General features: G+C 39.0%; 1 protein-coding gene across 8 annotated transcripts in view; it reads right to left on the bottom strand.

Annotated features, from left to right (window-relative positions):
* The window catches only part of kdm6ba (lysine (K)-specific demethylase 6B, a), a 148,476-nt gene that overhangs the window by 36,111 nt on the left and 85,138 nt on the right, over window positions 1-27,227 (bottom strand). For 4 of the 8 annotated variants that reach the window (XM_087260914.1, XM_087260921.1, XM_087260918.1 and 1 more), the window contains exon 1: window positions 22,191-22,505. The exons of the other annotated variants lie outside the window; for them this stretch is intronic. The gene's annotated coding sequence lies outside the window, so the exon portion shown is untranslated. Of the gene's footprint in view, window positions 1-22,190; window positions 22,506-27,227 lie in introns of those variants that run through there. 8 annotated transcript variants of the gene reach the window in all.

Here is a 27,227-nt window from a genome sequence, read left to right as displayed (position 1 = left end):
CTTTTTATAAATAATGTTACACAATGTACAATAACCAATAATATGGACGCAATATGAACAAAATCATCTTTCTTTATTCATTTAATCTTGACCAGTTGGTCTGTTTATGGTCCAAGAAGCTTTACCTCATACACACTCACACAATGACCTATTAAACGCACTCATCACTCATCTCACTCAGCACACATTACACTCCTGTTACTAAACACAACCAGCCTGTTCTGTACACCTCCAACTGTCAATAAGATATCAGAAATGTGCTAACTCAACAAGCAGAGGCGTCGGCTATCAATGAACCCACTGTAATACATAATACATTAACAAACACTGATATTGAGGACATCCTGTAATCAGCGTAAAGGTGAAACAGAGATAGGCATTACAAAATGTTTATTTTGTAGTGCCTTTCATGCAGGAAAAGTATAAAATGGACTACAATGCTGAGCTAAACCTGTTCTTCAATTGTGTTAATGATAAGAGCACAAATGAGTACAGTACACCAGACGGTTTTCTATTGTGCTTCTGTTCTAAGGAGCTAATAACACTATTACAGTATCTTCACACAGACTTTCAGCATTTCCATATATTAAGTCATTATATTATACATTAAGCTGTTTTTCCTCAAGGAGACTGCTTCCTCGAGGCTGCTCAACAGCAATTTCAGGTTTTCATATCCAAATGTAGGCAAAACCTGACCTACAGACACACATTAGATTTCCCCCAACATGCATTCTCAATTACCCCTGAGCAACTAGTCACTAAACATTTTTAGTAAAACAGTAACTATGTCAGAAAAGTTTTTCCACCCCTTAAGGCCCCCAAGCAGGCAGAAAAAAAGCTGTGACACAGTTTAAATCAGTCTTGTGTGTTATATGGCATAGAGGTTATATCATTTTACTTACCTAACCAAACTCCTTACCACACCTGCTCCCTGCGACCGACAATCACACAGACAAGGACCTGCAAGTGTGCACCACTTTTATGGCCCTTGCAGTGTGGAAGACTTAGTGTGTTGTATGTTCAAGTGTGAGCTTGTTTTGCGTGAATCAAGGTACAGTGTTCGGCTGTTCTGATGGTTAGTCACTATGTGACTCAGACCTGCTCCTCGTGTTGAGACAGTAGACCACATACCCCGATGTGTACACACAAACATTTTATGAGGACTCTCCATAGGTGTAATGTATTTTATACTGTAAAACCCACTTGTTTAATTGCCTTACCCCTAAACCAAACCCTTTCAAAAACTTTGGTAAAATTTGATTGTCAAAAAAAAAAAAACTGTTAAGTATGATTTTTAAGCACTTTGAATAATGAGGACACAGGGGATGTCCTTGTAAGCCACTTAAACAGTGTACTATCTAGATCATATCCATGTCAGGATGTCAAGAAGTCAATTTTGTGTTCTGTAAACCACATTTTACTTACCCCAAGCTTTGCCATACAAACAAACCAGAAAGACATTCTACATTTGCAAAATACTTCATTTTGTAGGATTGGGTGTTTAAGCTGTTTTCCCTCATGGGGACCTAAAATGTGTACACAAGCTGAAAAATGACTAATATTACTATACTTTAGGCACACCCATAATGCAGGGAATAGCAGACAGTTTTGTTTGCAATCTGTCTGTGTGGTCTAGTACAAATTCCTCATTTTCGTGCACCTTCTCAAAACATGTCCAATAACAATTAAGGCTGATTTATACTTTTGTGTCAAGCGCATGCGTATGGTCTGGTGCTGACGCTCACCTCTCAAAAAATGTATCTACACAAGTCAACAACGCATAGCGCAAGCTGTGTGATTGGTCGGCTTGGTACTGGTGACGAGCGTGGGTGATGATAAGAGCCCGATGGAGCGAGTGTTTACAAGTGATGAGTCATGTGAAGGAGCTTCAGATGTTTTGCGTTTACGTTATAATTAAAGTTGTTGCACATCCATTGGCTCCTGCCTCTAAATAAGCATGCTAAAGCTAATTGTAGCGTTTAGAAAAAAATAACTAAATACCCGCGAAGGAACTTGACACAGAGGAGCACAAAAACCTACTGCCAGCTAGCATTTTGTAAGTGTTATTGCAGAGCAACACAAACAGCATGCAGAAGTATAAATGCACGACTACGCGCAAGGCGAATGTCCATCCAGCATGTCTGATTTTAAAAGCGTCGACCTGGATTTTCTCAGCTTTAAGTGATGCACAAAAATGCTTTAGACCCTTTTTACATGGTATTTTTAAAACCTTTGACCTGTGGTCAGATGGCAGATTGACATTATTAATACCAGGCATATATTTAAGATTATTCAATAATATAGGTCTACTATATAAAGGAAACATTTGATTGCTTTAAAAAATAACCACATATCTTTGCAAACAAGCCTAATGTAATGTAAGTTATCATTTATGTTTGCAGAACTCAAGTATTTAATGTTTGCTTAAACAGCAGAGAAAGATGTATGAATTTCTATCCTGAATGCACCTTGGAATAAAATGTGGTGCAAGTCATGTACCCTCTCAGAAATAATATTTCTCTGAGGTGGTACATTTTCAAAAGGTACAAATTTGTACCTAAAAGGTCCATACTAGTTCCTTAAAGGTACATATTGGTACCTAAAAAGTACAATAATGTTCCTCTTAAAATTTTTAAGTACTAATATGTACCCTTAAGTTATTAATATGGACCTTTTAGGTACAAATTTGTACTTTGTGAAAAGGTACCACCTCAGTGACAGATCACATACCTTCATTTCTGAGAGTGTAGGGGGTTGATTAAATCCCCAATTTACTCACTGTTGTTCCATTATGTATCCTTTTACATCTTATTTATTTCCTGCATTTGTTGTCTGTGCTTGTCGAACATTGTTATGTCTGGACTGTCGTTTCCTGAAGGAACCACATTTCATTTCCCCCCACTGCCCAGCAACGTGTTAAAACTACATTAGCCTTGACTGACTAGGTGTTATAATGGACTTAACATTATTAAAACCATACATTCAACACATTCATTTTAACATTCTCTGGGATTCAAACCCACAACGTTTCCACAGTCTGCTAGTATGCTGCTGTATCAGAAAGCTGCAAAACCTTGTGTCCTGATACCAGGTCAAATCATGAACCTGCTTACCTCTGCCAGTTCATTTGTTTTGGCTATCAGGTCACTGCCCACTAGTCTGCATGTATATCTGCGGTTGTGATTATGATCAGTCTTGTGCGTGGGTGTGCAAAACTGTGGGCGGGGTGCAGAAACCACGGCGAAGATATGGTTTAGTGAACTTTTGCCACACTTCGCATGAAAAGGTCAGATTCAGCCATGTATGGTTTGCGAAAATTACCCACACGCAAAACCTGTACCCACACACATGCCATTGTCTAAACAGCAACCAACAAAGCCAAGCATCAGCTAATGCTGAACGCAGACGCTCTGAAGAGCATCTGTGCGTGCGCATTTGAACTTTCTCATGAATATTTAAAGCGTCTTTGAACATCTGTCAGTCATGCATGAGGGTGTGGTGAATGTATTTAGGTTTCTTTCAACCGCACACACGCAGCTGACCACATAACAGTAGCTGGAGTTGAAGAAACAGACAGCAGACCACAACAAAACAGCCATCCCACTTAGCTTTTCCCTTACAAAGTTCAATAAATGACTTTCCGTCTACATCCACAGACAGCCAGGCTAGACAGAAGTGTCTTGCACGCACACACATACACACAGTGGAGCAAAAACAAGAGGCGGCAACAATAAGATCAGTCAGTCAGGTAAAAACATGCTGAGGTAATCAACAAACAGGCTCACACATGTTTCTGCACCTTCTCTATTACAAACACACAGAAATATAAGCTAAACCCTGAGGGATCAACTTCTTGTGTAAATCAGCCTCACAGATCTGAAGCGAAATGACTTTTTGGGCCAGCATTTCTTTACTGGCTTTAGTTCCTGCAGGGCCTGGACAGTGCAGACATCCAGCACAGACAGACAGTGCAGACTGTCATTATATGCCACACCAAATTCAGCAAATATAGTCTTCAGCGTTTATTGCTGGATACTTTTATACTGCCAAAAATATCATTAGACAGGCTTGTGGAATTGTAACCTGTAAAAGCTGTTTACCATGTTTTAAATAGGTAAAACCATACAGAGGCAGTGATTAGATCAAAATGTTTATATCTAGCTTATGTTGTAATTGAAGTTATGAAACGGGTTGAGCCGAAACCTAATCATTTCATAGTGTCAATCATTATTGCTATTGTACAGCCCCATCCCGGAAACAACTCTTCCAGCATACTTTCACCTCTTTATCTCCTGCTCTATTTCTCTCAGTCTTCTCCAACAGAATGCACTTTAATACCAGAGGAACTTTTTTATAGTTCTTAGAACTACAGTGTTCTCTCATTAATTGCAGGGGTTAAGTTCCTAAAACAGCCCAAAATAGGTAAAATCCGTGAAATAGTCAGCTTTATTTTTTACAACTAGTATAGATCATTTCAATGTGGTGATGTTATTGGCCCATGAACATTTCCTGCTTGTTTTCAAACGGTTTCATAACTGTATTGAGAGGCAATTAAATCATAACGTAACATTAAAACAACTATCAGAACATTATTCATCAATATATGGCTCCTTTTGGATTCCTGTAAGCTCATTCGTTCATTTTCTTGTCAGCTTAGTCCCTTTATTAATCCAGGGTCACCATAGCGGAATGAACCGCCAACTTATCCAGCAAGTTTTTACGCAGCGAATGCCCTTCCAGCCGCAACCCAACTCTGGGAAAGTCCTGTAAGCTTTGGAAATTAAAAATGTAAAACAGGAAATACGTTGGGACCATTGTTATTGTTAACATCTATAGATCTGTAGATGTTTTTAAACCCCCTCACTACACTATTTATACACTATTTTCTCATTAATCATTAACATCTTCACACTTTTCTCTTGTTTAAACACTCACTTCAACCTTCCTTTAACATGTCTAGAGTCGATGGTTAGCATCTTCCTCTGCCTTTGAGGTTGCAGAACATTTCGTCAACATTATAAGGCTTGTTGGGGAAAAAAACTTGCAAATATACAGTACAGCACTTGCTAGTCACACTGCTAGTGATCGAAGCTTCATGTGAATTTGGCAAGCTGAACGTATTCTGTACTGTACAGGAGACACGGCACGTAGTAAATTAAATAACAATGGTCTACAGCTAATCAGGACGCAGAACACAATGTGACACAAAAAGAAAGTACGTCAAATTGCACAAAAAAAATCTGTGAAACTGTGAGACTGCGAAAGGTGAACCACGTTATGATGAGGGACCACTGTATTGGATGCTATTTGGAGTGTTAGACTGCAAGAACTATGAATGGGCATTCTTTTTAGGTAACCAACTAAATTAGCATGGACTTCAGAGTAGGGTTAATCACAGCACAACAATCTACCTCAGATGTTAGTGTCTGTTAATTGTTTTTGACCCAGTTTCTTTGTTTCGTTTTTTATCTGTTTTTATGGATGAGTCCCATCACCTGTGTAAGTCTGATTATTCTGTGTATTTTAGCTCCAGTTCCTCCTCAATTCCCTGTCCTGTTTGGTCCCTACCACCTGTCCTTTACTTGTACACTTCCAAACATCTGGTTAACATGGACAAGCGTTGATATTGACGTTTATGAAATGTATGCTTTGAATGTTATCTCCTTCGGCTACTTGTTACATTCTCGTAAAGCATGACTTTACCTTTGTCTTCAGCACTGGGTTCACTACAAGTTGTCAAAGATAAAGTCTTGTGTACACGGGAAAATATTGCTCACGCTTATTGTCAGCAAATATCATTTAAGCAGAACAAATGTGTCAAAATTAAGCTGTTCTCCACTACAGCCCACAAACACCTGTAAGAAGTTCAATATAGGCTCATTCTAAAAAACGTAGCCGTATATATGTTTCTGAAGATCACAAATTATGTAGCCAAAGCTACGTATGGCTGCATTTCATCAAGAGTTCAATCGTACAAAACTGTATGATTTTAAAAAGGAGGCATGGCACCCAACTCAACCCCACCCCTAACCCCAACCGTCATTGGGTGATGAGCAAATCGTACTATATTTTACGAATTAGATCATACGAATTCAGAGATTGTGTTGGTAAATCCTCTAAAGTAAACTCATGGGGGGCTTCTAACTTGGAGCTCAATGTGAACTATCTGAATTATTTTTACCATAACAGGAGTGGAGATTTTTACCTTGAATATGCTTTCCATGTGGGCAGATTCCAGTTATTTCATCTGTACAAAGCAGTCTATTATGCTTCTTAATGTTGCAAAGTTGTGCCCATTATCCTTATTGACATTAGTATTCATATGTTTTAAACACATTGATGTGTTGGACCAGTTGACTTACTATTTACTGTACTTCATTTTTCTTTGAGTTGTTTACTTACATAGTCTAAGGAAATATAAGTCTGTGACAGAATGCATTGTTACAAATATGTTTAAATTGTTCGCTAATATCTATGTAGAAGCTATGTAGCTTATCTAAGTGCAAAAATAATCAAAAAAGGGTCTTGCATTTGACAGGTAAGACAGATTCCGAGTTTATTTTGTGGTTTTAAGATATATAAAAATACAGACAGGAATTATTGCCCTCCTCAGTGTAAAAAGATCACCATAATATTAATACCCCATCTACCCATCTGAATGATGACTAAACAAAAGTTGAATACTCCAGAATAAAAGTCCTTTGACTCCAGAAAAATCACTGTAGGAGTGACATAATAGATAAACATTATTATTTTTTTTTAAACATTTCACTATTTTCCATTTTCAAAATGCATATAGTAAATATAATACAACCAACAAGAACTTAGAACATAAGGAAACTTTTGTTTTATCATTGTTGTTTAGAACAACGATAGTCACTAAGAACTAAGAAACATTGTGGCCAATCAATAACGGTTGGTAAGAGTCAATGTTATGTTCTCAATCACATATTTTACTGGTCGTTTTCTCAAACAAAATTTACATGAGACGAAAACTATGGTTGATTTCCATTCTTTAGCACCTTTAATTCCTTGTTAAAACATTAGCTAGATGGGTGGAAAAGCATAACTTCCAGGCTGCCCTCAACAATGGAGATATAATAATAATAATAGATAATAAATAATAGATAACAGTTAAACAATGAGATGAAAGATGACGATATAAATATAGTAATTAAACCTATATCTATCAGAAAAAAGGTGTAAGAAATATTAAGTGCTGCACTGAATTTGTCAACATCTAGTATTTGTATGTAAAATAACAATTTACACAGTTAGTTAACCCTATGTGTATGTACTTTATTTCTGAGTGTGTGGGCTTAGAGATGTGTTGTATCCATTAGAAAGTCCATCTGTTTATACTATAATTCACATTCACACAAACATACCTAATCACTTAAACTCACATATGATCCACACATGGTGTCTCTGAACCACCACAAGACCACACACACACACACACACACACACACACACACACACACACACACACACGCACACGCACACGCACACACACACACACACACACACACACAAAAGCAAGAAACAACATACCAATGCATACATTCAGCAATACTACTTATGCAAGGCATACTTCAATTATACAAGCTTTGTTTGTATAAACCATTGAAATCAAAAATTCATGCAAAAATGTAGGAGCATGTGAAAGAGAATGTGATGATGTATGAAAAAGAGGAAGAGAATGAAAACTGAGAACAAGACATATGGCAAAGAAAAGAAGTGCGACGGGGATGTTGAGGGTGATTCTGGAAGTTTCACACAGATGTTTTATTTCCATTTTGATTGAAAAATGAAGAAACAACGTTTAACATCATGTGACCACATATTACATCATTACATCATCATTTAACAGTCACAGCAGAACCTGGAATCTGCGATCATGGGCTTTTCCAGGCTCTTGCTGAATACAGGAATACAAGTTCCCTTCACAATAAAATAAATCCAAAACAAAAGTAATTTTTTTAACCTCTGTTTTTCACAGAACAAAGTATTTTTTCAGCTTCAGCACTATCAAATGAAGAGTAAACTTTCCTTAGCTTGAAAGATACAAGAAAACCAGTGCAAAACTGCTATGAGATTAACTATTGATACAGATTTAGGCCCTGTTTACACCTGTAATTCAGACACCTTTTCATCAATCTAATCATCAGTGAAAACTGATATATAGGGTGTAAAAAGGATCCACTTCCAGACGTAGTCAAAAACACATTTAATTGGATTGTGATCATAACGAAACAGCACGCATCACTATGATCGTAATCATGTTTACTATTTACTTTCTTTTCATTTGATCGATTTCCGATCACTAACTTGAAAGCCACATAACATAATCGGCTCATTCATTTAGTTGCTTGTTACACAGAGCTTTCCCGCAAAAGTGATACAGAGCGTGATCAAATAAGTAGGAATGCAGAATAAACCCCTTTATCTCAAAAACCACACAGAGCTTCATTCCTAGAGTCTTGGACACACCATATTGACTCCAAAAAAAGTAATGGGGAGGAAAACCCAGTTGTCACCTCTGAACCAAAAAGCTATGAATAAACACACCAAACAGATGACAGCCAACTGAAACAAGAACATATGTTCTGCACCTGCGTGAGAGGATGTATCTTTCCATACCACCAGGTGGCAGAAGTCTGCATTGTTGTTCCACAAAGATGAACTGGAACTAGGGCTGCACACATACAAATCCTAAACAAAGCAGTAGGAGCGTCCCAAATCACATACTTATAGGGATGTAACGGTATCAGAATTTCACGGTACGGTAATACCTCGGTATGAATGTCACGGTACGGTATTTATTGAATCATTTACAGGAAAAAAAAAACTTTTGAAAATACTCCAAAAAAGTGCCAAAAGTGTCAATGACATACAAATTAGCCATCTATCTGTTAGCTTTGAAACAGGAACTTCAATTTTAATAACAAAAAATTATTAAACCATGTAAAAAAATAAAGTTTCAATTTAGTATTGTTAAAAACTCATCACATTTAACATTTAATCACTCACTTAGATAGAGATGGGTTTAAAGGAAAATTATCATATAACTATAATCTGGTAAAAGCTGGTATCTCTGGGTATTTACAATGTCCCCTGCAACAGAAAAAACCCCTCTCATTTGGGACTGAGGATTCTGGGACAAGAGAGATATGACTTGGCCCATGTTGACAGCAGTGGGGTAACGTTGTGCATTGTCTTTCCCCCACTTGAGAGGACAAACCATGAGTGAGATAGAGATCTCTTTGCGGTACAAGTCAATGTCTGCATCAATCTGAACAGTGTGCTGTGTTCTGCAGTCCCCATGACTGTTATTAGTCGTATTCCCCAACTTGCAGGCACGTGCACACATAGGGCTCAACCTGTGCAGTGCACATGCCCTTTTTAGTCTTGGATAGAAAATGCCCTTCCAAAACGATCAAAAGTGCCCCCGCGACGCGACACAACCTCCGTCCAGTCCAGCCCTTCAGTAGGCGCGCGATAACACCTCTCTTGAGTATGCGCGCTCAACCCCCCCTCGGCGCTTTACAATACGCGCGCCACAACACAGCTGATCAGAACGCGCGCGACAGCACCGCTATTCAGCACGCGCGCGGCGACAACACCCGCTTTAGGTTCGATCATTTCCATCTTTTTTTCATCTCCGCTACTAGCAGCACACTCCATTTCCGCATTACTGGATCTGTAGCGACAACAGACCGCAAAGGATTATGGCCACGCCGGGGCTGATGGGAAATGAAGTTTCAGCTACCTCCCGTTCGCTTCATTCGCCTGAGCAAATTTTCTCAGAAGACCTATAGTTTTACCGAGTCATGCGACTTCGGTAATATCGAAAAAATTTAATATTGCGGTATGACGGTATTTACAATACCGTTACATCCCTACATACTTATGCACAACATATAATCACAATTTGAAACGTTGCGATTAGTTAATTGCAAGAGCCTGCATATGAAATATATGTATTTTATTTCCCCCGCCCAGAGCAAATGTGTGACTGCCGTCTGTGTGTGACAGTCTTAGGGCGTACTCACACTATGTACGGTTGCCATGAACCGGGCCAAAGCACGCTTATACCCCCTCCAGTCTCCCCCGATGGCCCGCACTCACATTACATTCGGGCCTGGGCACACTTACGTCATCAATGATGCGCTGGTCAGAAGCGCTCTCGCTCAGGACAGTGGAGATTTCTTTAGTTATGGCGTTTGACATGCAGTGACGCAGTCAAATGTTTAGCCGAACAGATCAGCCGCTTTTGATGTTCATAAACAATCACTGTTTTTAATAACCTATGGCAGTTTGCGTTCATTGAACAGTAAGAATGATTAATAAATCCATATGAAACAGCCCCTTAAAAATCACGTCTCGCTTTTAGTTTCGAGCTTAGGCGCATTTTGCACTCACACACAAGCGTAACGCGTCTGAGCCCAAATGAACCACGCTTTTACAGATTCAGCGTAATTACACTTCTCAAACGATCCGGGAAACGGGCCTGGGCACGGTTCAGATAGCATAGTGTGAGTAGGCCCGTACTAGCCAATTAAGTAAGCAGACTTTCGTTCTGCCCAGAATTGCACAACTAAACTATGTGGAACTCATACAAATTAATATCAAATACTAGGGATGTAACAATATTGTAAATACCGTCATACCGCAATAGTAATTTTTTTCAATATTACCGTAGGCGGATGACTCAATAAAACTATATTTCTGAGAAAAGTTTGCTTAGGCAAATGAAGCGAACGGGAGGAAGCGGGAACTACAATTCCCATCAGCCTAGGCATGGCCATCATCCTTTGCGGTCTGTTGTCACTACAGATCCAGTTATGCGGAAATGGAGTGTGTGAACCTAAATCGGGTTTTAAATCGGATGTGTGGAAGTATTTCGGTTTCTTTCTAAAAAGATAAGAAAAAAGAGAAAAGGTGACAGAAAAAGAAAAAAACGGTATGCAGGCACTGCCAGACTGTGGTGAAATATAAGTCGGGGAATACGACTAAAAACAGTCATGGGGACTGCAGAACACAGCACACTTGTTAGATTGATGCAGACATTGACTTGTACCGCAAAAGAGACCTCTATCTCACTCATGGCTTGTCCTCTCAAGTGGTGGAAAGACAATGCACAACGTTACCCACTGCTGTCAACCTGGGCCAAGTCATATCTCTGTCCCAGAAACTTCAGTCCCAAATGAGAGTTTTTTTTTCTGTTGCAGGGGACATTGTAAATGCCCAGAGATCCCAGCTTTTACCAGATTATATTAATATGATAATTTTTCTTAAAAATAAAAAAAAACATCTCTATCCAAGTGAGTGATTAAATGTTGAATGTGATGAGTTTTCAAAAATACTAAATTGAAACTTTATTTTTTCTACATGGTTTTATAGTTTTTTGTTATTAAAATGAAAAAATTGAAGTTCCTGTTTTGAAACTTACAGATAGATGGCTAATTTGTATGTCATTGATATGTTCAGTGCTAAGGTAAATAAGTACTTTTGGCACTTTTTTCGAGTCTTTTCATTAGTTTTGTTTTCCTGTTAATTACTTATTAAATACCATACCATGCCATTCATACCGAGGTATTACCGTACCGTGAAATTGTGATACCGTTACATCCCTATCAAATACTATTGGTAATATGGGAATATGTTGGTTTCAAAGTCACAGACACAGAACAAATAAACTTTTTTTTTGAAGAGCAGAATTGTTGCCACGACTTACAGATTATTAAGCTGAAGCTTGACTGCAAAATTAAATCGCAAATCAAATCGTAATATATATATTAAAAAACGTAATTAAATATTTTCTCCATATTGCACAGCCTTATTTTGCACTATTTTAAGCCATTTTGTATAAATAGTGTAAGTAGTGCGTTCACATGGAAAATTCTGAAAAAATAAATAAATAAATGAATAAATAAATAAATGCACTTTAAATACCTGGATGATGCACTTATTCAACCGTTAAAAAGAAAAGTGTAATGTTGGACACTTCACGCACTCAACGACTGCAGATTTGCTCATGAAGCGGAAGGGGTGGCGCTTTCGAGCACTGAAGTTAGATTACTTTATTAAATTTGGATTGTGAAAGTAAATTCTCGTACGAGATTGATTATAGCGCCTCATGATGGTAAATGCAGTTATACCCATGGCAGGTATTATTTGGTCATTAATTTCACTAATTTGTCAACTGTCAAACATCATCAGGAAAACAATTTGAATTTCCGCTTAGTAAAAAAATATTAGTGTTCCGTTTGGAACGACACTGCATACATATACTATGCAAAATAGTATATGGAAATAGTATAGTGGAAAAAGTGCATAATGTGCCATTTGGGGCGCAGCTATTGTTTATATTAAATTTTTACAGTGCTTCTTTGCTATGTCTAATAATCAATGTTGTTTACTAATATTTAATAAATGTTTACAAAATTACAGCTGGCTTCTTTGTATTCCCACTTGACTTCCGTCATTTAATCCGTGATTTCCGTGATTTTTGACACCCAAAAATCACATGTACATACTGTATATATGTACATTATATATGTACATACAATATAAACATACACACATACACACACATACATACTGTACATACATGCATTGCATGTATACATGCATACTTTGTCTTGAACGTGTGTTTTTGTAGTATGCGTGTGTTTGGTGTGCAGGTGCGTCCATACATGTGTGTTTGTCTGTGTGTGTGTGTGTGTGTGTGTGTGTGTATGTGTGTGTATACAGCGTCGCTGAAGCAGAACTCAATCTGTTCCACACCTGTCCTTCTCTCCCTGGGGGAGGAGCCTGAGGCTGCACAAACACACTCGCTCACATTAACATACAAAAGCCTTTTGTGCTCTCTCTCATCCTGCAGCCATGTACATATACACAGAGAAATATACGATGCATGTGTGTGATCAGGGCTGACTACATCAACAGAGAAAAACAACAACTAAATATATTTAGCAGTGGCATGATTGACAGCTGTTTCCACATCAAATAGGTGTGTGTGTGTGTGTGTGTGTGTAACAGATATACAAATATATTAGATATACATATAGAAGGTGCAAACATGTAAGGAGAAATGGTGAAGTATTGAGAGCGAGAGAAAAAGCAAGCGGTTTAGTGTAAAGGGGGCAGGTTACTCTGGGACGGCAGAACCCTGTGACATGACACAGATGCACTGATGCTGAAGAGAGAGAGAGAGAGGGAGAGAGAAGGAGAGAGAGAGGAGGGGGATGGGAGGACAGGAGGAGGGGTGTGAAATCACACTGCTGTTCTATTTATTCTCAACCAGAGCACACGAATGCTCTCACACACACACTTACATACACACACAGCAGGGGACACCACTATAGCTGTGAGCAAATGGCTCCACATAAACATTCAATGAAAGCAACGTCTACGGTTTCCTGTGATATTGCTGCTAAAACAAATGGAATCGGATTTACATATTCCTCGAATCTCGCACCTGCCACAGTGAAGGTGGTAACAGGTCCGGCTCACACACGCACAGCGAATGATTCAGAGTGCATTCAGCATCTAAACCCCAAAACACACACCCAGCCTCTCTTTCAACATCTCTTATTCATGATGTAACCTCTCAACACAGAGCTCTCAGAAAACACACTGCTATTATTATGATCTTACAACAAAGAATCATGCTAGAAACCTTTGTTTATGATATCTTACGACAACCCTGTTACCAAATCATCATACATTTATGCACTTATCAAGACTCAAGAATAAAGATCAATAGGTTTTAGACCAGAGCTGTGTAATTTGTAAATATTTTGACAAAAGAGTGGGCAATTACCATAGACTGTAAAAGAGATGGACGTAGTGTTCGAGATGTCACCCATAGGTTTCTGAAGAAGGCAAAAGAAGCTACAAGTAGGCGTGGCCAACTGTCACATTTAAATTATGCACCAACCAGGGGATACCAAACAAGGGCAGAGGCGGAGCGTGAGCTGAGCTACAGACACCTGCTACCATTTTGTTTAGACAGGCTTTTCTTTGGGAGAAATGCTTAATATTTCATTACCTGCAACTCGTTTGTGTTTACATGTGCAATGCAAAGTACTTCCAAAGACTTCAAATATAGTCCTGCGTTACTGAATGCAAGGCTACTTATGAAATCCAGGCATAACACTGTATGACAACGCTTCAGATGACTGTTCCAGGGCCTACAGCTAATCAATCTGTCAGATTCTGGAGTGCATTACAGCTCTAAAGAACATTATAAATGATAAGTGACCTTAAATAAAACAAATACATTTATGGAGGTGGTACAGCGTTCAGCGGCTAATCAGCAGGAATTAGCTGAGGTGAAATGACGGCGACCAGCGAGACCTAGCTGTCACTCATGTAGCCATGGCTTTAATTATGCAGACATAATATAAACAAAATTTTGAATTTCAATGAATTGCAGTTTCAGTTACTTACGTATTTGCTTCACGAGGGAGAGCAGGAAGTTGTCGATTGGCAATTACTTGGGACTTCTATCTTATGATCAACAAAAAGCATGTGTATGAATGAGCAGCTTACATACTCAAGCTACATTACAGTTATAAAACAAATCCACGATAAGGCTTGAAACATATGCTATGCAAGTATGTGAAGCAATGTTCAAGGCAATGTCTGCATGCTTGTGAAGTATCTGGCCTAACACTTGTCGTGCAGGTGAACTGCAATCTAATGTCAGAGATAAAAACATACCAGTTTAAGTTCATTGCATGACAAACTTAACTTCATTTAGATCACATTCATAAACACTCACGCCCCAATTAAGCTGGCTAAATTAGCACTCCAGACGTCTCACACCCCAGAAACAAGAGCAGTGAGAAATCAATTACAACATCAACATTGACTTTGACTGCAACATGACACACACACACACACACACACACACACACACACACACACACACACACATATATGCACAAACACACAGGGGTCGTCTATACAGGCTCCCTCACCTCAGTAAATGGATCAGGTTGCTGGAGTGTGCAGAGCAAAGTGTGCAGAGGCAGAGCAAACACACACACACACACACACACACACAAATTACAATTCAGAGAAAGGCACTAAATCTCGTACAGACCTGCAGAGAGTCTTGCCATTGTGCAGTTCATATCACACACCTCACAAACACAGTAATGTAAACCATTACACAACATGGACACAAACACACACTCTCTCACCTTAAAGTACAGAGCTTACACAACAGATCAGAGTACAGTTCTGAGTAAAATCTTGGTCTTTCCCTTGCACATACACTACTTACACAAGAGGCCAAAGCTCACTGGAGAACTAGGTTAGAAAGGCAGCTCACAGCTAATGGCATTACAGAAGACAGAAACAGAGAGGAACGCGTGCGATGATAGAATAATGAGGAAATGGGGACAGAAAGCAAACTCAAACACACACTTTCTTGACCCTGAGATGACCTTTTTTCTCTCTCCATATCGCTATGATCTCAAGCATCGATTGGCCGTGTGCCATTTCAGCCATTGATGGCGTAACTCTATCGCTCAGTCACATGACTCCATTTAAGTAATGTGAAACGCCCATCGATCACACCCAAGGGTCACAGAAAGGTCATGCCCCATAATGCTCCTCGCAGAAAGATGCAGGTTTGAGTGTTTGATGATTTTTCCGGCAAAATATCACAGCGCTTCCTCTGACAGAAATGTGTGAAACATTTGCAGACAGGACATGCGTGCACTCAGTTCAACTTTAACAAGCCAGTGCTTTGGTTTGTCAGCAGACAAATATAGAGGGGCGGAAGAGAGCATGAAAAGAACAACAGAGGCAGATCAAAGACGTACGAAAAGAGAATTAAAGACAACAGAAAACACAAACACACACTCAAGAAAGGTCCAACCGCAGTCTGTGTTTGTTTATGAGTGTTTATAAGGCTCATTTTGTCTTAACCCTTTATGGCAACATAGGCTCATTTTGAAAACGTAGCCCTATATACGTTTCTGGAGATTGCGAATTAATTAGCCAGATGTACGTATGGCTGCTTTCATTGACGAACACTGCGGGGTGGTATGACGCCATTCCATTTCGTGCTTACCAGCTGCCCGCTTACCTCCATGTGTACGGCTTTCCAGCAGTTACCAGTTTTTCCAGCAGCTGCGGACTTGAGATGCTCGAGTTGACCACCATGACAGGGTTCAAGTCTGGTAAGGAATGGTTCCAGAAAGCAGGTAAGACAAAAATAGAATCCAAAAAAATAATGAAATAACAGGTTGAGAATGTGGTTAAATCTGAAAACGTGGTAAAAATTAGGTGAAGGCTTTTCTTTTTCAGGATTGCTTTTTAAAATTGTCAGTTGGGTTTAGGCAAGTGGATGGGTGGGTCAATCAGTGCTTTTGAAAACATTATTTGTTGGGTTTAGGGAAGGAGGAGGGTGGGTCAGTTAGTCAGTTGACAGTGGCTTTTGGTGGATATACGTGAGAACAGCAGGTGCGACTGGCACTCGCGAAAGAAATTTAAGATCTGAAAAAGCATACACAGCGGCCTCTGGTGAATTCGTGAAAATAAAAACAAAACAAAAAAAAAGTGCCTGGGACGAATTTTGCTCTCTCCAGAAATGTATATAGAGTAGGGGTGGGGAAAAAAAACAATATTGAAATATATTAAGCATTCTATCGATGAATAATTGATACACTAACGCCCAATATTGATATTTTATTACACAAAATTATTAATTTACCAGTTTTAAGTGTTACTATCACCACTCAATATCTACTATTCTGTTTGCAGGGGGCATTATTTGAGTGAATAGGGGTAAAGTGGCGGAAGCAGCGGCCAGTGAAGAACACACGTTAACTAACAACAACAGAGAACAACCGCGGAAAAAAGAGTAGCGAAAAGAATGGTAGAAAATAATGAAAAACAAATCAAAGACCCACCTGCTAGTTTCCACTCTAAAGTTTGGAGACACTTTGGGTTTTCGAGACTAAAACTATGCAATAAACTTTGCAATATGCAAGAACTGCTTTGCAAAGATAAACAACAACAGCAACACTACTACGCAAATGCACCTCATTCGCCATCACGGTGAACTACTCTCAGGTGATATTAAGGGCAAACCAAGTCAGCCAACAATCACTATTGCGTTCAAAGCAAAGCTCCCCTTTGGCTCACTGAGGGCACAGAGTATCACTAAGTCCATCGCCAAATTGGGGACCTTTGCCCTTACAGCGTGGTCGAGAATGATGGATTTTGCAGAATGTTGGCAACACTGATATACACCGATATACAGAGTGGTCTGCACTTTACGGATAAAGTCATCCCTGCATTGTATGCAGATACCAGGGCCAAAGTGGAGGGTCCGCTCCGGTCTGCTAAATGGGTTGCACTAACCTGTGATAGTTGGAAGTCAAGGCCCACCGAGTCTTTCGTAACTATTTTTCCAACTTTTATCTGTCTAGCTATACAGTGTTTACATTTAAAACCAGCTGGCAGTGAGTTATTATGCAAATGTATATTTCTTTGCACAATGTTGGAAATGTTAGCATTAATAAATGTGTAAGATTTCCTTATTATTGGGTATTTTTTTTTCTTTTTCAGTCACATATAATGTGATATAACGTTGATTGAATATCGTAGATATCGCGAATCATGATATTATCATTATGGTGGGCCACATATCGCAACAGAATTGAATCGTGAGTTACCTGAACCGGCCCTACCTCTAAAATCGTGGTACGTTTTCAAAATGAACCTGCGTTGCTTTATGGTCAACATTTAATGTTTAAACTAGACTTTAAAGTGTTTTCCCAGTGATGAAAACCAATAAAAAATGCTGTCACGAGTGGCAATACATTTTGCCAGTCGCTTTTTATGTAGCATCTGTATTAGTTCTGCCAATATACATATGTATTCTCCGATTTAAATTACAGTGCACTGGGATTGTGAGACCATATAATGAATTAACCCTCATGGCACTCAATCTATGTGTACAGCTATAAATATGATTTACGCATGGTTGTCATGGTGCTTTCCTTCAATATTCTCCATACACAATGAATGAAAATGTGGCAGAAATTCATCTGGATCTCTGCAGCACATTTTTTTTCAACAAAAGCGCTGTCTATCCATGCTAGAAACCGAAGATGCAGTTAAACATAAATAAACTCAATATTCCAAGAAAAACAGATTTGGTTGTTTGTGCAAGTGTGTGTCAGTACCACCTCATTCCCAGGGGACTCGAGCGAGACAAAGGAGTCGAAGGAAACACAGGTGTGTGTTTGGAGTGATTGAGTTGCACGCTAAGTATAATAAGGAATTTATGAGAGTGTGTTGGAGATGGATAACGCCTGACATTGAAAAAACAGACAGACAAAAGAGAAAGTACGCCTCATTGTCTGGTTGTGGTTATTTGAATGATTTGCAGTTGGATAACTTATTCTTGTAATTGTCCAGTGTATATTTCAATCTAAGAGAATTTATCCACATAAGAATCAAGAAATAATGTTTACTATCGAGTACAATATAAAATTCTTCTATTAACATACAAAGCTCTTCATAATCTGGCACCTAACTATCTCTCTGATCTTCTTCATTGGTACAATCCTTTGCGATCACTGAGATCTTCTACTGCTGAATTGTTATCGGTTACAAATTTAAAGATGAAGTCATTTGGTGGCAAGGCTTTTAGTTGCACAACACCAAAGTTATGGAACTTCTTTTCGTTGCACATTTGTCAGGTGGACTCTATTTCCAGTTTTAAATCTTAGGTGAGCACCTTTCTGTTCAGGATTGCTTTTAATGATTTCCTGATCCAATATTATGTGTACAATTTTTCCCCTTACTCTTTGCATTTCTTTTTTTTTATGGTGTGCTTGTGACATATTGCAAGGTGTTCTTGATTATTTTGAAAGGCACCTATAAATAAAAGGTGGTATTATTAGAATTATGAATGAGTGTAATGGTCAAAAAAACAATGAAATTGATACTTTTTATGAATACTTATAAAACTCTTAGTTCTTTAAGTTTAGAAAACCATTAATGATAATTTATTTCTCTGGGGAAACAGAGAAATAAATTCCTTCATACCTTATATAGCATTAAGAACTGTTGAGAGTGACCCAGATTAAAGTTTAACAAAAATAAAAACATTTAATTAAACATCCAAATACAATTTTCAAAGCATTAAATAAAAGCATATGGACTCATTTAATGACGGTAATTTTAAAAATAATATATATTTAAAATGAACTTTTAACAAAGAAAATGTAAATTTTGATGTAGGAAACAGCAGGCTTAATATCTCTGCGTCGAGTGATCGGCGTGACCACGGCGACTGCTTTGCGTGTAGTCGTGCATTTATACTTCTGCGCATTGTTTGTGTTGCTCTGCATAACACTTCCAAGACACTAGCTTGCAGTGAGGTTTCATGTTGCTCTGTGTTGAGTTTCTTCGCAGATGTTTTTTTTCTGAACGCTATCTAAATGTACAAGTAGCTAAAAGTCACTCATTTTGAGGCGGGAACCGGCGAACTTTAATCGTAATGTAAACACAAAATAAAAGTTTTCATCTGGAGCTCCTTTATGGGACTCGACACTTGTAAACACTCGCTCCAACACTTGCTTTGCGTTTCCCTGCACCTTACACGCTCGTCACAGCTACCCAACCTGACCAATCACAGAGCTTGCGCTAAGCGTTGTTGCGACGTACAATATAGTTAAATTTTCTGTATAAATCAGCCTTTAGGAGACAGATATACTGTTCACATCTATCTCTGTTACAAAATTCAACTAGTCGGTGCCAAAAGCCTAGTGGTTAAGTGTGTTGACATGACCCGAGTTCGATTCCCAGCCTCACCCTTCCCCTCTCTCTACTCCCAATACATTCCTCTCTGTAACCTCTACTGTCCTTTCACATTAAAGATGAAAACCTCCTAAAAATAATAACAATAATAAAATTTTACAACTAAACATGCATGTCATCAAGAATACATGTGGACTATTAGCTCTTCCATCATAACACAATTGAAATCAAAGAAAATGCCTTAATAAAAAGTGTTTACAATGCAAAGGTATGCTAGATTTGTTCTATTCTAGACAGACAGACAGATTCCAGTTCACTAGTACAAGCTTAATCTATGTATGTCAGTGTTCTCTCACAAACAGTTCCTTGTCACATGGCGTTTGTGTTTTCACTCTCACCTCAGCACATAGGACTTGTTCTCCAGCAATCTGCGCATTCTCTCGCCCTCTGATGTTTGTACATCTCTCTCCTCCCCAAACTAACCAGCTGGGTTGTCTATACCTTAACCACCTCCCCCTCTTCTCCTTCAACCAAAGAGCATAACACCAGCCAAGCAACATTTCCCCTCCCCCATCCCCCCCACCCCTCTCTCTGTCTCCTTTTCTTCTCCAGCAGCCCACTCAATCATTCCTCCCTCCCTTCTCTCTCTCTCCATTCCAATGAATGCACAATCCCCCGTTCAGCCTGGCCTGTCCTGGGGGGTGGGGTTCAAGGGACACGCACACACCCACACCACATCTGCACAAGAACAAACGCCCATCACAGGGAGTGATAAAGAGACAGCTTACAATAGAGACAGAGTTAAAGCCAACAGAAAGCCAGAAAAAACTACTTAAACCAGTCTAGGATGAATCGATAGTCTTAGCTGATCTTCCTGTCTGGTTTTCGGACACTTCCGAATCAGGATAAGAATCAGAATGAGCTTTATTTGCCAAGCAAACACACAAGGAATTGTTTGTGGTTTACAGGAGCTCAGGGAACATTAATCGAAGGACATTTAAATAAATTCAATGGGTCAGGAAGAGAAGCCTCAGCTAATTTAGCTAACTTGAGACCACCTTAGACTGGTTTTTCAACAGGATTCTAGACTTAAAACAATAAAATGAACTTAATTTTCCTCTTTTTTCATGAGAGTGATTGCTAATGCTAGTTAGCGATGACTAAAAATGACAGTTTGACATAAGCAACGATTCAAAGTGACTTTAGAACTACACAAACGGTCCAGTCATTACCAGGGCTGGCAATCAGATTAGCAGCTAATGAATAGATTAGCACACTGCTAATCACCATGGCATTATGGGTAATAACAGTCCTCACACTACTAATGCTAACAGAGTTGGACTGCGCTCAGCTTCAACAGCAGCCAGAGGAACTCGAACAGGAATGTAGGCTAAGAGCAAAAGTGGCCTGAGGGCGACATGCACACGCGCTGATGAAAACAGGCACTGGCGACACTACGTCAAATGTGTTTCAGGGCAGACAGTCATAATTTGCTCTTGCCCCAATGGACAGGATAAGGAATAGAGAGAGAGAGACACACACACAGGATGTTCTTCCGGTGGAGAAACACTGAGGAATGAGACCCAGAATGCAGACAGATGAAGATGTGCGATTGTTTTACAGATGACAATGATGAAGTGTGCTCTTCCGGCAATGTTTTGTGTTTCTTTATCTTAGTGGAGAGCTCTAATGAGGGGTGGAGCCAGCTGATACACGCCCAGCAACACACACACACACACACACACACACACACAATGACTTTTGATTGATCGAAACACTCCAGGATGCCGGTAATGGATGTGGGTTGTGTGAGACGGACACACGGCCAGGAGGAAGCGGAGGTTCACACACTCCCGCTGCCGGGGGTTTTACTCTAGTTCTCAACTAACACATTATCCATAACCACCACTTCCTATGACCACAACGAACAGCACACACACATAAGCCTGGAAAACAAGCATGCAAACTACACAAAAGAGTCACTAACATTAGAGAAATCATGTTATGATGAATTATGTATGCATCTTGATTGATGTCTGGAAGTGAGACATTGAAAAATAGAATTATTATTCGGTTTTATTAGGCTTTCCATTTGTTTCTGTGTAAAAGTGAGAGTGTGACAGTCACACACAACATAAACAGAAGCAGTCGGACTGACTGCATACATACAACAAGCTTTCTTTGTGCAGCATTCTGACTGGAAAAAACAGTGCAACTTTCGCTCTCTCTCCGCCTAGTGTGTGTGTGTGTGTGTGTTTTTATTCTGCTGAGCTGTCCAAACGCACCCTGGATACTTTCACGAGTTCAGTTTAAATGCCCTGCTGGAAGCACAAAAGAAGCAGAGCAGCAGCGGTGGATAGAGGGAGTGTGTGTGTGCGTGTATCTCTTACCGTGTTTCCTAATGTTATTCCCTGCGTTTCTGAGGTAATTCCACACTGAGAGCTGCTCATTCGGTGTGTTCGGTCAAATCTCGGCTCTTATTTTCCCTTTAACCAGCTGCAGGCTTGACTACCTGCCCCCCTCGCACACATGCACGCACTCACACACGCCGGCAGCAGGGCTTGCAAACAAAAACACACCATGCAAAGGCTGACACAGTCAAGAGGACGCTGGATTTCAGGCTCCAAACAAAACAGAATTCCTTCTTTTTTTAGTCAAAGAAAAAAAATATGAGTGTGTCTCCCTCGCTCTCCTTCTCTCTCTCTGCTTTCCTCAATCCTTCTCCTCTCTCTCACTCTCTCACTCACTCACACACACTCTTTCTCTCTGCTTTTTCCACTCAGTAGTCAAACAAAGAGAGGAAAGGAGCTGGTCTCTCATACACACACACACACACACACACATACACACACACAGCGCTTAAGCCCAACCCCCGCTATAGGCCAGCCTGCCTCTCTTCATTTTTTTTCTTCTTCACATCTCTTGCTCTAAACAGCCCCTCCCCCCGTCCCCTGTCACCTCTCTCTCTCTTAGCCTCGTTCTCACCCTCCCTCCCTGTGTGTCAGATAGAAGGGATCGCAGAGCGGAAGAGATCTTTTTACTATACTGCATTCTCTCACTCCTATCCAATAATTCTGTATGATCTCAGTGCATCTTCAATCTGCACCTGCAGAAACGCATAAAACAAGTGCAGCTGATTTCTGCAGACGCCTGTCATTTACTAAAGGTGTTTGCTTTCCTTGCAAAATAGAAGATGATACATTGAGTTTACTGATACTGAGTTTGCTTGACATTTTATGATGTCTATTCTTTGGTAAGATATTTTCTGGGTGTCCAAAACAACGCTGTTTACAGTGCTTGTCGTATGTGCGTACATGTGATACATTTTTTAACAGTTGAAAACTTGTGAAGAGCTTATAAAAGGTGTAAATGAGCTAAAACAGCATGACAAAATTCTCTGTCACAAACACAAATAAAGATCTGCTGCAAAGTGATGTGACTGCTATTGGCAGCAACATGATTATGATAAGAAATACCTGGTAGAGCTGTGAACCTACACTGGTCTCACGGTTCGGTTACGATTATCATGTCATCCATTCAGTTCAATTCAATATCTCGATGCATTAACGATTCTTTCCATACATAAATTTATATTTTACTTCACAACTCAAGAATTCTTTTATTAAATTTAGTGGTGGGCCGTTATCGGCGTTAACACGACTCTAATCGGGCAATAAAAAAATATCGTCGTTCATCTATTTTCAAAGTTTGGTTGGGAGCTGGGTGGGTCTATTCTACGCAAGCTACGATGACTTTCACCTTGATATTTTAGTCTGGATGTATACCTGGCCGAACTGCACTGTGGCGAGAACGAGTCTTCGAACCTGAGTGTATTCCTGCTGTAAAATTACCATATCAAACATGACGTGCTAACATGGAAGCAGTTCACTAGAGTGAATCTGATTATGTTAGCTCCACATCTAACTATCAGACACCTGTAGAGTTTATGCGTTCGAGTAAAACATATACAAATAAAATGGACCAGGTGCTTTTTAAAATGAACGGCGGTGAATGAAAGTCAAAGCGGTGAGCTGTCTGACAAAAAAGTGCCCTTCTGAATCAAATCAGCAAGATGCCCTTCTGGATCTTACACTTACTTCGAAGACACTACTGACTACGCTTACATGGACATCTGTAATCGAGTTATTTGCCTTATAGACAACAATATAATTAGGGTGTCTACGTGAAGCGCTTTCATGTAAGAGTTTCCTGTAATTTTGGGTGAGCTGCTTGTAATGCATTTTGGAAACAGGAGATGAGCCTGGTCAATGTGCCACCTGGCTTGGGAAACCCATTCTCAAAGACTTACCTTTAGTCAATATTTGGGTAGCACACATTTTCTGAATGCCTTCGACAGAATTCAAATCAGCCATTTTAATCTAGATTAATTGCAAGATTACACTGAGTTTAATTTAGATTAAAAAAATAATCTTTGCCCACCTATAATTAAAATGTATACATATATTTATATATTTTTTGTAATTCAATTTTGTCCTTTAATACAAGAAGTCAGATATATGAACTGTAACTATAAAAACTGTACCTTTAAGTAAATGCACAGAACAACACGAGCATTTATAGCAAACAAACAAATGTATACATTTTCTATGTTTTTTTAAGTAGTTGGAGTGTTTTAATTACACACACTCGCCTCCCTCACCATAGTAAGATAAATGAATTTAGATTTATGAGATAAGTGACGTCAGTACATAATAACCGGTTAGGATTTATTGCTGAACCGATACCAAATTGTCAGCGTCTGCATCGCGGTGCACTGAAGAAACAACTAGTTTTGACATTTCTAATACCCAATATGCCTTTTTTTGAGAATATGTCATATTTATATTTATGGATTTATTTAGATGTCTTTAGTCCATATTACTTTTATATGTCAGTCAAACTGCACTTAAGTTGATATTGAAGTAAACAAAGAGCCAACTTTGACAGTGATCTCAGTCCACTTGTTTTGGCATGCAGCAAGGTACGAATGGCTTAATCAAATGAACTACATTACCAGAGCAATCACACTAAAGTTAGTTTTAATTAAGTGCAAAAGCCTTATGGGTCAGTCAGCGAACATGTTTACATGCACACCAATACACTGGTAATAAATATATGTTCATTGTTTTACCAGGGGTGGTTTACATGACAACTAATGACGACTACTAATGCATTTTGCCTGTTATTTACACGACTACACAGCAAAATATGGCAAAATTGACTTGGTCAAGTTACTCAAGTTAAAGGGACAGTAAAAGGATTTATTAGGTGATAATTGAGCACAGATGAAAAACACATCTGACTTCAGTCACAGTCTTGGTTGAAATCAGCTGAAATATAATACACTGAATCTCTCACAAACAGAGGATTATTAAGCCACTCCATGAACAGCAATTTTACTTATTACCAACCTGTTTGGCCTTATTTAAAGAGGGACCAAATACTATCTGGACTGAGTACATTTTAATCTTTTTTTGAGACTGAAAAAAAGTCATCCTGTGGAAGTTTTTGCAAATGCCACCATAGTCATGTCCATGTAAACACCCAAAAACGAGAGTCGTTGAAAATAATGATGTCATGAACGTGGATGGTACATGTTTAGGGAGGTGTAGAAGGCACAAGCACAGACATACACTCAACAAAGGCAGAATACATGGTAGCATTGTTGTAGTCTGCTTTATCAGATAAGTGTGGATGTACATCACTTTAAACAAACAGAGAAAATGCATCATACACACACACACACACACAGCTAATTCTACATGCACACCAGTGCCGCCGATGACATATTGTCAATTCCTTACAGGTACTGTTTGCTAACAAGGTGACAGCTCCAAAAACTGGCCTGGCATATGTAATACAGATTTTTTTGCCTACTTTAGCGAATGTGTAAATGTGGATAGTTTTGAAAACATTGTTGTGTAAATTTTTAATCACAAAGGAAAAGTTTTAAGTTTTTTTTAAGTACATCGTTGTCAAGTAAATGTAGCCTTACCAGTTTACATGCTGATTAATAATCTGACAAATGCAAGTAAACCATGTATGTAGGACTGCACAACTAATTCATTCATAATCTTTTCGCCTTAGTCTCATTATTAATTTGGGGTCAACACAGCGGAATGAACCGCCAACATATCCAGCATATGTTTTATACAGCGGATGCCCTTTTCGCTGCAACCCATCACTGGGAAACACCCATACACTCTCATTCACACACATACACTACGGACAATTTAGCCTACTCAATTCATGCACAATTCATTGAAATGAAATTGAAAGAAAAAGCTGCAATTTTCATGCACATGTTGTCAGGGTGACACAGCTCTGTACATCTCCGAAAGCCAGACGGCACTATCTTGCTGAAACTGCAAATACGCAAAAACAGAATTAACTGACAGAATGAATAATTTTAAACACTCGACTGAAGTAATGAGGTGAGTTTAGAGCAAAAACATATAATGGGATGTTTTACATGCTTTTGGATCAGCATTAACCCAAAGCCATAGTTTACACAGAAAAAGTGAAAACATTGGTAAAAACGCAGAACTATTCTCATTGATTTCAGGATTGTGCCGTGTCCGTGATCTTTTTTATAGATTGTCATGGTCCGTTACTAAAGGGAATTAAGGTATGGTACGCCTGTTTCCACTGTCAAAACCTTTCCAAAGCACAACAGTAGAACACAACTGTACCAAAAGGGGGGAGCTACATGCACAGCTGAACACTATTGGTTTAAAGAGAATCGTCATCATTGATTGCAACAAGCCAGAAGACTGAAAACAAAACAAAAAAATACACAGCCAAGACATTATATCGTAGTAATACATAAATTAATGAGCCATTGTCGACCCAGGCTCAAACCTTGTTGTTTTCTTGTAACACACAGTCACATGGCAAGAAGAACAGAATCTGCCGCGTGTCCTATTGTGGTGATAATTGAAATGCGTCTTCTTACAGTCTTACAGAAGTTTTTGAACCCAAATAAAGCCTAAATGTACTAAATGTTTTAGATAATTTTTCTGTAATTGGTAACATTTTGAAGACTGTAAGGGTCTGTTTGTGTTCATATATGTTTTATTTATTTAATATAATTGCAGAAATTACAGTAGACTGTTTCGCATTATCATGACCTGCAGCTATAATCAAATCATGTTCATAAAAAGGTTAGTAATTAATATTTATACACAATTATGAGTATAAAGCATCTGTTTTGTAAGAAGTGCTTCTCATATGATACGTGAACAACCCGAACAGGTTTACTTTTACATTTCTTAAATCGAGAATGATATCGACTGCAGCTTTCTATCGTACACCACACCTACCAAAAGGGTAACATTTGGCAGTGGAGCCTGATACAGCTGACCCGTACCGTACTGAACTGAACCATACCACATTTTGAAAACAACTGAGCGATAGAGTACTGCAAA

This window comes from Danio rerio, chromosome 7, assembly GCF_052040795.2.
Source record: "Danio rerio strain M-AB ecotype USA chromosome 7, GRCz13ab, whole genome shotgun sequence".
Taxonomy (NCBI): domain Eukaryota; kingdom Metazoa; phylum Chordata; class Actinopteri; order Cypriniformes; family Danionidae; genus Danio; species Danio rerio.
The sequence above is the reverse complement of the archived record's forward strand: the minus strand, read 5'-3'. Positions and strand labels throughout refer to the sequence as shown.